This window comes from Rattus norvegicus, chromosome 4 (assembly GCF_036323735.1).
Source record: "Rattus norvegicus strain BN/NHsdMcwi chromosome 4, GRCr8, whole genome shotgun sequence".
Classification (NCBI taxonomy): Eukaryota; Metazoa; Chordata; class Mammalia; order Rodentia; family Muridae; genus Rattus; species Rattus norvegicus.
This window is the reverse complement of record NC_086022.1, coordinates 89,731,649-89,743,840: the sequence shown is the minus strand read 5'-3', so window position 1 is coordinate 89,743,840 and position 12,192 is coordinate 89,731,649. Positions and strand designations below refer to the sequence as shown.

Genomic DNA, 12,192 nt, shown 5'->3' with positions numbered 1-12,192 from the left:
GTTCCAGCCTTCCACTGTCTGGCCTATTAAATAGAAATCCTTTGATCTTTGATCTATCTGTGCTATCATTGGAATGACGTTGCTGGGCAAGGCCTAATTTTGCCTGAAAGTAGACTTCTCACAGCTCTTACCTGCTTCAAGCCTCCAACGAAGCAATCTGGGCAGTTCTGAATGACCATTTCTAGTAAAGTACAATTTCATTTCTATTGCTTTTAAAAAGTTCTCTTGTCCCTTCTCATTCCTAAGGAGTGAGCAAAAACACTGCACCACCTGCTCGTCTCTTTAACAGAGGAGAGCTAGCTTTCACAGAGGCCAACCTCATGGAAATCAGGCTGTACTTTGCTTGCCTGGCATTTCTTTCCTCTTCCAGCCTCCTGGGGTCACTGTGGCCTATGATATTACAAAAGGAAAATAACTCCTGCCTTGCTTGCCCATCCCACTTTCTGGAAGCTAATTTCCTTTCCCATAATGTGGTTGGGGTTTCATTTTATAGCTGTTCTCTGTCACTCAAAACAATTCTATTTACAGGCCTTTAACAACATTTTTAAGGTAGCAGTGTCTTTAAAAGGTTTAGTTCTGGGTTGGGGATTTAGCTCAGTGGTAGAGCGCTTGCCTAGGAAGCGCAAGGCCCTGGGTTCGGTCCCCAGCTCCGAAAAAGAACCAAAAAAAAAAAAAAAAAAAAAAGGTTTAGTTCTTTCTGGTGTCTCTCCTTTTGGTCTGTGGTTATGGAGGTATGATATGTTGTGAACTGTGGCAGACTCAGGATTTAAAACACTAAGTAAAATGTGTGTTTCTGTAGTTGTGCATGTGACATACATTTGTCTAACATGTAGAAGGCATACTATCAAAAGTGAACTTTCGAGTCAGGTATGGATAGGAGGTAATGGGAGGTTCATAGTTGTGACAGGTAGTACCACACTGGTAAGGGTGTTGATAATGGAGCAGCAGCATGAAGACAGGAAATCTGTCTTGTACTCAAATTACGGTGAACCTAAAATTGCTCAAAACAAAAGTAGCCTGGCCCAGATGAGTGTGGTGCTAGACATTTGCAGTCTTAGTTACTTAGGAAACCTGGGACAGGATGATTGATTGAGCTCAGAGCTTTGGGGCCAGCCTGAGCACCCCTGGGAGACTTATCTCCAACAAGGAAACAATAAGTGTATTTTTAAAAATATATCATTAGAAAAAAGTTCTTATCTAGCATGCATAGAGCGCTGGGCTCTGTCTCGAAGCACTGCATAAAATGGGGTATTTTAGGACATGGCTTTAATATAGCACTTGGGATATGGAAACAGAAGGACCAGAAATTTAAGGTCATCCTAGGTGACATATCAAGTTTGAGACCAGTCTGGGCTGTAGGAGACTCTAATTAAGAAAGAAAGAAAGAAAGAAAGAAAGAAAGAAAGAAAGAAAGAAAGAAAGAAAGAAAGAAAGAAAGAAAGAAAGAAGGGAGGGAGGGAGGGAGGGAGGGAGGGAGGGAGGGAAGGAAGGAAGGAAGGAAGGAAGGAAGAAAGAAAGAAAAACAAGTAAGCAAGTTCCACACCCTTCTTTCCTAAAAGCCCTGTGGGCCCCAGGGAATTTCTCATAGCCAGATCTCTTCTCTTTGCGTCACAGCTTCTCTTCCTCTTGGTATACTCCAATTATCTTCTCATTTCCCAAGTCTCAGATTTCTTTCATTCCTTTGCAAATGCTTTGGGAAGCATCAGATTCTTTTTTTCTTTATTATAGGAGTAATTGTGTACTTAGTCTTTTTAAAATGTATTGTAACCTATCTTGCAATCAAAAGACATAAATCATGGTCCACACTTGTAATCTCAGCACCCAAACAATAAGAGGATCAGGAAATCCAGTCTGGGCTACTAGCAAGTTCCAGGCTAGCCTGGGATGCATAATGGAACCCTGTCTCAAACAATTAATAAATAGACATTTTGCCTTTCCTTATTATTTCTTTCCCTCTCAAATATGCATCATCTCTTAACCCATTAAACACTTTGTGAGATAGTGTGATCTCTGTTGATATATGGGGGAAAGGGCTAACATGATATGTATAGTTAAGATTTTAATAAATCACAGCACTTGGTCACTACCCACCTCAATGATTTATGTTCCTGAATGAAAGACACCCTCGGCCTTCTATTTTAATATGCCTTAAAAAGCACAGTTGCTGGTCAACTACCTACCCTTTGTGCTGTTACAATCCACTTTCTGACCAATAACTCCGAGTTACTACTTAGTAATTTCTATGTTCTGTCTTGGCCGCTCTTGACCCAACTGAGCAGCCCTCTAGGCCATGTTGTCTTGGCTGTTTCACATGGTGGCACTCCTCCTTCCTCCTGCACATTCTTCTCCTTCCACAGCATCTCTCTCTCTTCTACTCCCTCCTTCCTCAGGGTCCCAAGCCTGAGAAACCTAAACCCTGCCTATGTCTCTTTTCCCCAGCTATTAGGGGCTGGCATCTTTATTTACCAATCAGAATTCATTGGAGGCAGGGTTGCTCAGTGTCTTAAATGCAGACTCTCTCATGAAAACAGTTTTGGGGAATCAAATTAGCATTTGAATACAAGGAGCCGTAGACCAGCCTTTGACAAGTATGTGAATATATTAAACGTCATGGACAGAAAGGAAAGTTGGCTCTACATCATTCTGGCTTTAAAACAGGGTGCTCTGCCTACACCGCCATACTACCAAGTGGAAATTCTCAACTCAAAGACATAAAAAGGAGAAAAATATGTACTGAGATTATTTTCACCTGAATATTTAAATGTCTTTACTGATTCAAAATATTTTACATCAGCCAAGCAATGACTTCTTAATCATTAGAATACTATAACCCAGTGATCACCAGGCAATGAACATAGTTCATTTAAACTGGACATTCTGAAATTACTCGAGCCAATAATCTCTGATTCATCTTCCACTGAGCTAGTATCTATGGACCTGTTATCTGTTTTTCTTCACACATAATAAATAGTTTTGTAATAGAGGGGATGCCTCTAGGAACCTAAGTTCTGAATTTTAAGGGGTCTCCTATGTTCTTGTTTTAACTTGTTTTTCTTTTGTTTGTGATTCTAATTTACTAAGAAACTTTTCGCCTGATACTAAATTAATTATTTGAATAAACATAAAATCATGAAATTCTTTATGATAATACTGTTATTCTGGATATTAAAACCACTTATATTCACACAGCCACTACCAATGGAAAATCAGCAGTTTCTACAGAATCCAAGTCCTGTTGCATGCTTTCAGTTTAGAAATGACCAAGGGGACTTTTCCAGTTGAAGGGTAATTTGGATTTATTCTGGATTTGTGTTCATTGGCAAACAGAATATAGATATTTCTCATCAGTAAAACAAATGTTTGCTCTTTGAAGTTCCTATTGTTGCTAAAGTTATTCTACTGGAACTTTTGACACATTCCCTGGTCTCTTAGGAAGATATAACTATAGCTTTAGTTAATCACAAATTCCATTTATTTAGCCAATCATGGGTACATAATGAATCTTCCATTACTCCTGACAAGGGGATTTGGTTTCATTCTGGCTTGGTGAATATATGAGAACTTCACTTTTTTGCTATCTTCCTTGCCCCATTCTCATCTGTTTGTTGTTCTAAACTTGTATCCTTTAGAACAAGCGAGTCATTGTAAATATACTGTTCTTATGAGTTATGTGAGCTGAGCCATTACAGCAAATCATCAAGTCCAAACAAATAGAGAAACCCAGGACTTGTGCTTAGCATCTGTAGTAGTCAGAGCTGTGAGACTGAGCCCTTAAATTCTGGGATTAGACATGAACTCAGATGGAGACATCTGAGTTCCACTGGACCATGGGCCATTCATCTAGGATTGGAGAATTGTTTTGCATGGAGGGGAAACAGTAACATGAATTTGGTGTCAGAACTGTTATGTAGATACAGATTATAAACAGCAACAACCCATGCCTTCTCACTATTTCTGAAAGCTATAAAAACATTTTACTGTTATTATGGCTATAACTATAAAAGGAAGGATGTCTAACACCATGATGGTAATGGCCACAGTGGCCTGTAGTTCAACACCCAATGTCAGGGTATGTGCCAAGAAACCAACAGGCAGAGAAATCTGTCCTCAGAGCATTAGCTCAGCATAGTTCCCATTGCTTTATATGGGACCACTCTAACAGCTATATGCCCTTCCTTCTCTCCATCCATCCAGACCTGGCCCTGGCCCTGCCCCTGACCCTGTGCTCTACCTGGATGATTCTACTTGACTGCTTAGCTCTGCACTCCACCCTGTGGCTATGCTCTGCAGCTAAGTTCTATACAATCAAAGCTCTCCACCTGGGGTCCTTAAAATCTTCTGTAATGAGCTTCATTGTTTGCCTCTGTGTCTGCTGTCTCGTCCTTCAGTAAAGACTCTTTGAAGTCTGTCATCTCCTTTATTTTTCAGTCATTCTATGTGACATGGCTACTCCTGGCACTGATACCATGAAGAATCAGAGCTCAGTCCCTGGTAAGTGGGCAAGAGTGTTGTCTGGAGAATTTTTGAGTATTGCTCACTGATAAACACCCAAAGCTCCAGCTTGGTAAACAAGAGAATTTGGTGCAGGGGGACAGAGGGTAGATTTTATTTCCCCTACAGGTTTCCTAAAATATAATTTTAATTTCTCATTTCAAGAACACACAGAAAATGCACAACATCTACCTATTACAATTCTAAGACCTATAAGGCGGGATATAAGCGTTACAGTTTTGCTTAAACTGTGAAATATATTGTTTATCTTCTCCTCACGAAACAAAGAAATATCTGTTCACTCCAGAAAGAAGGGGAGCAACAAAATGCCCAAGTCCAGCACGGTAAACTAATGAATTGATTTGAGTTACTTATAAAGGCTCAGGCTGTACAAAGGTCAGCAAGCCCTCCAGACAACTTCCAGACAGTGCAGTTCCAAAGAGCAATGTTTGCTCTCAGTCGATTGTTTACCCCTTCTATAATGTCATGAAGGTGGGGAAAAAGCCTAGTGTGGATCTCATAAAGACTCTAAGACTTGGACTGGAGAGTTGGCTCAGCGGTTAAGAGCACTGACTGCTCTTCCAGAGGTCCTGAGTTCAATTCCCAGCAACCACATGGTGGCTCACAACCATCTGAAATGGGATCTGATGCCCTCTTCTGTGTGTCTGAAGACAGCTACAGTGTACTCATATAAATAAAATAAATCTTTTTTAAAAAAAGACTCTAAGACTTTCAAGTCTCTAGACTTCCATGAGACCTGTGAACCCTATGAACTACCCTCTAAGAGTCCTAGCTTGTGAGAGCTTCATGAGCCTGGTGAGCAATCTCCACTATGGATGATCCACTATGAATGAACTTTAGTGGTCCCAACTTCATGAGGGTCGTGTGTAGCTGCTCTCTTCAAGATGACAACTGCAGTGCCAAACTGGTAGGATATAGCTACAACATGCATGCTAATGTACATGCACACACACAAACTGTCATGGGCATGCTACGTCAGAAGCTTAGTCATGTATTGTCTTTCCACAGAGTAAAAAATTATTCAATAACAATGATTTCATAACGCATATTGGTTCATTGGCTGCAATTTGACATATAGTTATGATTTTCCTTGATAACTGACAATTAGCAAACACAGGCTCTTTTATTCCATTCTTAATTGTAAACTCAGCTCATACATCACAGAGAAATATATCTCTGTATGCATAGGTTGAAGAATGGATACATGATTAAAGAGATGGCAGCGAGGTTCAAGGAATTCTCAGAGTTCCAACCTCTTAGAGAAGTAGACAGCTGAGAGATGCAAAAATCTCCAGGGGAGTTAGATAATGAACTTTACTGGATATCTACTGGGGGCACCAGCCAATTTCCTGATCACAGGCTTGAGCTTTGCCTTGGTGTCAAATTGGACTGCAGAAGGGAGGTGTGGTCCTATGAAGTCATGCAAGAGCTGTGTAGAACTATGTCTTAGATTGATGAATGGAAAGATGGGTGGATAAAAATTCAAGTCACTAACATCAGCAGTGGTAACAGCCAACACAAAGCTCCTGGGGCAGTTAGAAGATCTCTGTGTACAAAGGACAGAACAGTGGGGCCTTAGCCATTGCCGTGTTAGGCGAGATATTGCACCATTTCTTTAGTCTGGAGTGTCTTTGCACATGCTTAAATAGTCTAGATTTGCTTGACAAATTCATGACGTGATACCCATTTTACTTTCAGGAATGAATTATCAGTCTGTTTATGTGTGCGATGAAGTGCAGAGTTAACTTGTATACTATTTACCTGCTGTGGCAACATGCTCTAACAAAAGCTATTTATGGAATTATGGAATTAAATTGACATTAAGAAATATCAAGTTTGTTTCAGTCAACAGTTTGGATGTGCAATCCACTCCAGCAGGGAAGCACAGCAGCAAGAGCATGAAGCAGCCGCTCACACTGAGCCTGAGCAGAAACTCATGAATGATGCCACTCAGCTCCTTTTCTTCTGTTTTGCTTTTTTCCCCACACCAAAGTCTTTCCTCCCCAGCCATGACATTTTAGCTAGCTTTACAGTGTCAGCTATGCAGTCATCTATCTGGTGGAGGCTTCTTATCCAACCAGAAAGGGATCAGTTATCCACAACAGTCAGTCATGCCTCTACTGCACCAATGGTCAGTTTTAAGGATTGTGATGACAGCTCCAACACCTGCCACTTACAATTGGCTGACCAAACTCATACCCTCAGCCATCTGGTCTGCAAGGATACACAACAAGGAATACAGACGAGTAGGGCACTTTGTTTCTCACCCTCTCAAAAAGAACCATAGGTATGCTATTATGGGGCAGGAGGAGGAGATAAGGGTAGTGGCAGATCCTACATCAGCCAGTCCAAAAAATTTCTGCACTGACCTGCTTCCTGTGTGAAAGACGTGCCTCTATGCATTATCTTATAGAATAAGATAAGATATAGAATAAGTTCAATGTGTGTGTTGTCATTGAAATATATCAGTCAATGATATGGACTTTATAGGCATAAACTTTTGTAAGTCAGCAGGCTGAGCGTGAGAAGGATCTGATTGTATTCTCTGGCTTCTATGTGCCCCCTGCTTGACTCTGATGAAGTGATTGTGTTGGGTATGAGCCAGCCTTCCTTACTGTTGTCTCTGAATCTTTCTAAAGATACATACTTGATCAGCAAGGCTAATGTTCTGTTATGAACATACATATCATTGGCCAAGGAAGGCTTCATAATTTCAGATATTAGGATGTTCCGAAGATGTCAGCCCTATGAGGCTAGTCTGGCTGTGCCTCTCTGGGAGAATATTTCCATAATGGTTTTTCCTCCTATTTGAGAAAAATGTGTTCCCTTCCTTCCTGCTTGTTGCCGGACAACAGCAATCTTGACACAACTCTGCTATCAGGAAGTCTCTTTCAAGAGCTACCCATTATTTCTAAAGTTTTACTAATGAAAACACTGTCATTCTCACAAAAATTGAAAGACTAGTAAAGTGAAATTTCTGTGCTAAACACTTGAATATGGAAGTCAACATCATTGAGTCTGTGGGCTTCTCTGCACCAGTGTGTCTGTGCTTGTGTGCCTTTCTATGTGTGTTTTATACATACTCTGTGTTTATAATGAAATATTTGAAGGCACGATCATTGCTATTACATTTTTCCTATCCCAAGTATGCTCCTTATGAAGATATAGAATACTACTGAAGATGGAGGGAGGAAAGTCAAAACTTCAAGAAGTTCGAGTTTGTCTAAGTTACGCAGAAAGATCTGGGCAAGCTACATGAGCCTGCACGTAGGAAAAGGACTGTTGTTGCATGCGGACCACATTAGCTCTTTCATTATATTTCTTCTATAACAAAAACAATCGTAGTCCTTGTAATACAAAAAAAAAATTTCAAATTTGCTAAAATGAGTTGGAAAGCAATCGGCTTTTGTTTTAGTTAGTAAGCTTTACTGTTTTGAGTAGTGATTGTTTATGGAAAATGAACAGAAAGTACACAGTTACTGTATATACTATATGTCTACCTTTCCTGTTCAGATCATCATACATTTGTTATAATAGCTAATGCTGGATTCCATGCTTAATATTAGGGTTCACTTTTAGTTTAGCTTTCTATGGTTTTGGACAAATATATAATGATATGTATCTGGGGTTTGTTCTAACCTACTCCCCTAGTTGGAGTGTTTCCTGTGACTGGAGGTTCCGTGTAGAGGCTGGTTGTTATCAGCCTCAACATGTTTGGAAAGAACACTCTGTAAATAATGAGCTGTTTATTCTGCATCCTGTCAGGAACATGCAGTGCCAACTTCCTCGGGATTTCTGATGAGAAACTTGATCAGAGCAAAGGATTAGCTGATTAAAGGCAGACGTACCAGTAAAGGGAAACTTTTAAAATAAAATAACTTTCATTTTCCTTTTGACAACTAAAAATCTCATTGTCCCAATAGTCTTTCACTTGAATTCTTGTATCCACTGACCAACTGTACTTAGATAATTTACTATTACAGTTTTCTAATTCTTCTGGAACAAGAACCTTTCATGCCTCTATCCCTTTCTCAGACACTAAGGACTTGAATTTGTATATACAGATTGATATCATTTACACTTGTTACTCCTATGGAGACTTGATTTAAACTTGTCCACAGGCTCTGACACAACCCCTTTGTCTTTGAACATGGTCTCGTTTGCTAGAAGGACACATCTCAGGATGTCTTTCCATCTCAGGCTCTCTCTCTCTCTCTCTCTCTCTCACACACACACACACACACACACACACACACACACACACACACACACGCACACACCTTTGATTTGATAAGGGGTGGTTTTTACTCTGTGCATTCTTTCTTAGATGTTGTAGGATTAGCTCCAGGTCAAAGCACTGAGTAGAAGCTCTGACTGGAATAGCCGTATGGTCTGAGTATCCTTCCCAGTGCCTTAAGCTCAAGGCATTTATTTTTATAGAGGATTGCCTCAAGGAAATACAAGACCTCTGATTTTAGCAGTTACAAATGAAGATGGAAGGATCTTAACAAACAGCTGCTCCTGATTAGTGTCCTCCTGGGCCTTCTAAAACTGCCAGCACTGAAGAAGGTACATAGTATTGAGGGACCAAGAGCTTAAGCCTGAGGGTGGCCCTTGTATGCCAATCTACAGATTACTACTAACCTTCAGTATGGAGGTTTTCTTACTTGTGTGCCTTTACTTAGCTGGTCCTATTGACAGATGGCTTTGAAAGCAAAGACATTCTTTTCTTGGTAATTTTTTTATTATTCTCCCATATTACATCCTGATCAGTTTCCTCTCTCCTCTCCCCCAACCTCTCCCCACCTCTCCTATCTTTATCCCTCATACCCCTTCACTCCCTTAGACCCTCAGAAAATGGCAGACCTCTCAAGGACATCAGTCAAACATGGCATAGCACGGTACAACTACACCAGGTGCATCCCATCATATCAAGACTGTACAAGGCAACTCAGTAGGGGGGAAACGGTCCCACAAGTAAGCAAAAGAATAAGGGTTATCCCCCACTCCTGCTGTTAGAAGTCCCACAAAAATACCAAACTACTCAGCCATAAAATATACAGAGAACAAAGGTCAGAGCCCTACAGGTTCTCTGATCTCTCAAGTTCTCATGAGACCTGGTCAGTTGATTCTGTGTGCCATATGCAAAGACATTCTTTTTTACTTGTGAGAGCGTCAATGACTGAATCACCACTCAAAGCTTTTGAGACTCATTCTGTTTACTGTATTCATAAAAACCTTCAGGTCCAAATATCAGAAACCAGAGCCACACTTCTGAGTGAATGTCTGTTTTAAAAAGACCAAGAAAGCTGGGCATAATGATCCTTGTTGTAATTATATCTGGTTCTTCCGTCCAGCCCCATGCTCCCAAAAATAAGACTCAGACTCAAAATATATTTACAGATACCTTGGTCACATAGTTAGGCTCTTTCTTGACTAGATATAACTGGAAACATCCTGTTTATTCTAGCCTACATTTTGCCACGTGGCTGGTTACTGGTACTCAGGTACCATGCATCCATCTAGTCACTTCCTCCCTGTGAATCTCCTGTCAGAATTCCCTCCCAGAATCCTTTCTGCTCACAGATGCCCCACCTCTCTTTCCTGCCTAAGCCATAAACCATGAACCTTTTAATTGACAAGTGATGAATCCATACAATACACAAGATATCCTCTCCACAAGTGCTCACCTGTGGTCACATGTATTTGAGAAGCTGAGGTAGAAGGAATTCCAAATAAGCCTGGGAAGCATGAAGAGTCTACATTTCAGCTAGACAGACAGAAAAGCAGACATAGAAACAGGCATTGTGCCCACAAGGACATGGAGTTTGTTTCCAATTGTATTATCTATACTGATCTCTGCAGAGCCTGTTTTGATTTTTACCGATTTCTACTTGGATGAGGAATTAAAACTGTGTCCTCTGTATGGGCCTTCCTGAGTGTTACTCCCGCCTCTGAGGGCGCCAGGCACACATTCTGGCTCCTCTGCATCGTGTGCCTTTTGCAAAGTGGAGGATCACTGAGCTCCACTGAGGTACCTGCTTTCCTAGTAGTTTTTATTAGGATTTGACAAGTGAAGCCCCTGAAATCCTTCTCTCTCTCTGTCTCTCTCTGTCTCTCTCTCTGTGTCTCTCTCTGTCTCTCTCTGTCTCTCTCTGTCTCTCTCTCTTTCTCTCTCTCTCCCCCCCCCGTTTCTCTCTCTGTCTGTCTCTCTCTCTCTCTCTCTCTCTCTCTCTCTCTCTCTGTGTGTGTGTGTGTGTGTGTGTGTGTGTGTGTGTGTGTGTGTGTGTGTGTTCCATATTTTAGGATAATGGCTTGCTATGTGGCTCTTTTCCCTAAAACTTATAACTTTCCTACCCCAGCCTCCAGTGCCCAGCTAAAAGAGTTTCCTCTTCCTTTTTATCATTACTGAGAATCAAACCATGGTACCAAATGTGCCAGGCAAATCCTCCATCATTAAACTGTTACACCCCTAGTCTTGATTTTCTTTTTTCTTTTCTTTTTTTTTTCTTTGTTTCGGAGCTGGGGACCGAACCCAGGGCCTTGCGCTTGCTAGGCAAGCGCTCTACCACTGAGCTAAATCCCCAATCCTTTTTTCTTTTTTTTATGAATGTTTTTATTCACTTTACACTATTTTCTAAGATCCTTATTTTCTGTTTACACTGATTACTGCTTTTCAAGGTATTTTTCAACCCCTTAGTGTATCTTCTTGCAGCACAGAAGTGGACCTGCCCAGGATCAGCCCAGAGCTGTTTTTACTGGGAATTCTTAGGGCAGTACACTCATCAGCACAACTGAAGAAGGGCAAGGTCAGACAAAGTAAGGGCCATAGAGTCTCTGAATATAGGTGGTCAGAGTTAGCAACTGTCTTCTGATCAGTTCTCTTTGTGACTAACCACTTAGGACAAGGACATGGAGGAAGTGCACAAATAGTGGGAGCACAAAAGAAGGCAAGTCTAGGTGGAGGCAGAACAGTCACTTGGAGGAGTGGCTTCACCAAGTGCTTTACAGTAAAGTAATGACATCCATAGACATATAGGACAGAACAGGTGAAGGTCCAGTGACCCTGAACACTGTGGAGCAGGACTGGGTATTCGTTACCTATTATAATTGTTCTATCCTTTGTACAAAGATAAAAGAGAATACTGCCAAAACACTCAGTAGGTCTGGGTCCAGCTCCTGCCCTTCCTCACTTCTCTACAGCATTTTGGACACTTGATTATTGCTCCCATGACATGTAAGCTCTGACTGACCCCCAAGGTTTGTCCTCAAATACTATGGAAGCATGTGTTATTTTATCCATATGTGTACACAGATGCACACACCTAATATAGCTCCTATTTCAAGCTTAAGTGGTTCTTTCCTCTTATTTTAGTTTCTGTGAATGAAATAATTATAAGACTAACATCCCTTTGATATTCAAGTTTACAAAGAGATAGTGATGTTACTATTATTTTAGAATATAAACCAATTTTGTATTCTTTAAATAAATTATTATTTTTTTACTTCTAAGTAAGTTCTATTTTTCTATGACTACCAAATAGTTCCTGTTACTTATTGAAAAGAACATATTGTAGTCATATTAAACTGTGGTTACTTTAATGGTATAAATAATATAACTATGTTATAAATAGTATAAACTTCCATTTATACTAGGATTTTTCTTAGGACACTTCACTG

The 12,192-nt window shown here is 40.5% G+C and overlaps 1 pseudogene; it reads left to right on the top strand.

Annotated features, from left to right (window-relative positions):
• Window positions 1-12,192, top strand: part of Acbd5-ps1 (acyl-CoA binding domain containing 5, pseudogene 1) — a 147,209-nt pseudogene that overhangs the window by 1,159 nt on the left and 133,858 nt on the right.